This window comes from Mus pahari, chromosome 6, assembly GCF_900095145.1.
Source record: "Mus pahari chromosome 6, PAHARI_EIJ_v1.1, whole genome shotgun sequence".
Classification (NCBI taxonomy): Eukaryota; Metazoa; Chordata; class Mammalia; order Rodentia; family Muridae; genus Mus; species Mus pahari.
Window position 1 is genome coordinate 214,734 of NC_034595.1, and position 2,600 is coordinate 217,333.

The following is a 2,600-nucleotide window of genomic DNA, read 5'->3' on the forward strand; positions in this document are numbered from 1 at the left end:
TTACCAGACTTCGGTACATCTCCTACAAATTTACCGCTTACCTTTACATTTATATAATTTATTTTAGTATCTTGCTGTTGCTGAAATAAATGGATCTGAAGCCTATGGTGAGTTCTGATCGACGTACATCCCAGAGTATCCCATCTTTCTGTCAGGATGTGGCATTGTTCTGTTGCCGTGGCTGGTTTCCCTCCCACCCAGTCTCAGCCTGCCCTGCAGAGCCAGAGGCAGGTTCCCATCCCCTGCTGCTCCAGCACTTCACCTTAACTCAGCTGTGAGGCTGGCTCCTCTGCACCTGTTACATGTGTTCGAATTTATCCTGTGAGACACTGTTTCTTTTTATTGCTCAGTGACATTCCCTTGTGTGAGCACTGCGCAGTGCTGCATTCTTTCTCTTGTGGACTGACACTGGAAATATTCCTAGCATTTTCTGCAATGAATAACACTCAGGTGGATTTTCTTGTGCCAGCTTTTTTGAGAACGTTTGTTCTTATTTATCTTGGGTAAACACCAGAGCACAGACAGGTTAGGTTCCACACGACACACATGTTTAACTGCTTTGGGATCTATTGTTTTCTAGAGAGATGGCGGCATCATTTCATACGGCCACTGGTGGCGTGTGCATTTTCAATTTCTCCATAGTGTTGCCAACGTGTGGTGTTAAAAAGGTTTTAATTTTTAATTACTCTGGTAGGTTACAGCAATATCTCATTGTAATCGTAATTTCCATTTTTTTCTGATGACTTTTGATGTTGAACACTTTTTCTTGTTCTTATTGTCTATTCAGACTTCACTATACTCAACAGAAAGCTTTTCATGTACTTTTTAAAATTTGTTTAGCAATTATTGCATGTATGTATGTGTATGTATATATGTGTGTGTATGTATATGTATGTATGTGTAAGTATTTATATATGTATGTATGCATGTATGTATATATGTATGTTGTTTTGAGGCAGTGTCATACTATACTCTGTATCCCACACTATCCTAGAAGCTTACTATCTAGCCCAAGCTGGCCTTCAACTTGCAACAATTCCCCAGCCCCAGTCTCCCAAGTGCTGGGACCAAAGGCATGAACCATCATGCTCAGCAGTTTTATTGCTTCTCAACTGAGAAATCTTTCCTAACACTAAAACACCAGTAAACATTTGCAGCACATATTTGGAATCTGAGTTTAGTTTAAATTGCGAAGGCTCTACAGTTACCTTTGTGCGGCAGTGACCCAAATACCTGAAGGAAACAATTCACGGAAGAATTATTTTGACTCATGGTTTCAAAGGGTCTCAGTCTATCCCAGTGGGGAAGTCATGGCCACAGTGGTGATGGCAGCTGAGATGGACCTAGAACCAGGGAGACAGTCTAGCCTCCAGAGGCCTCCTCTCCTCTTGTCTCCTCTATTTCCATCAGACAGGTCCTACCTCCTAAGTTCAACAGCCTCCTTAAAGATCACAGCAGCTGGGGAACAAGCATGTAAAATATAAGCCTCTGGGGTCTACTTCAGATGGCAACCATAGCAGGAATGGCTTGTCCTTGAGTGGTGGACTCACTGAGACACAAGCTAAATAAAACCTAATTCATCCTTTCCCAGTGTGCTTGATGTACTGCATTTACTTTAAAATGACTTTCCCATATAATCGAATCATCATCCATTCCCTTGCTACTATTGATATGTTCTCCTACATAGTATGTGCTTTCAATTATTAGGGTTATAAAGTGTATAAAATGGCAAAGCTACCCTTATACTTCTTAGTTTTCAAAGGTGTTTTGGATAATTTTGCTCAGTTATTTGTCTGAGCAGATGACAGGGTGGTGAATAATGATTTCTCCCTACCCCTTCCCACCAAAGATGTCTGCGTCCTCACACCTGGAGCCTATGAATATGCTACCTCAGAGCAGGAGCTGCTAAGCAAGAGTTTGCAGATGTGGCTAACTGAAGGACCTTGAGACCTGAAGGCCATCCTGAGTTGTATAAATGGGTCCTGTGTGACCACAAAGATCCTTAGAAGAGGGAGACTGGAAGACCATTGCGGATCGGAGCAGAAGTTGGGGGTTAGGTGGCCACATGTCCAGGAATGCTGGCAGCCCCCCCCCACAAAGCCAGAGAAGACACAAGGGGCTGCTCTACTAGAGCCCCCAAACGATCCACCTGCAGACACCTTGCCTTCAGCTCCCCAGCATCCATCTCACACTGCTGACCCTCCAGACCTGTAGAAGGGTAACATGATATAATCGCAACAGGAAACAATATGCTAATGAAAGGATTGTTTTTAAGCCTCCTTTGGCCCATTTACCACAATCTTAGCACTTTGCAGGCTGAGGCAAGAGGGTTGCCCTGAGTTCAGGCCAGGTGGGGATGCAGAGGGACACTTCGTTTCTAAAAACCAAAAAGAAAGAAAGGTGGAGGGCAGTATGTGGGGCAATGGGGGAGTGGCTCATATCTTCAATCACATCGATCAGGAGGCAGAGGCAGATGGATGCCTGTAAGTTCCAGGCCACAGGGCTTCACAGTGAGACCCTGTCTAAAAGGAGGAGGAGGAGGAGGAGGAGGAGGAGGAGGAGGAGGAAGAGGAGGAAGAAGAGGAGGGGGGAAGAAAGTG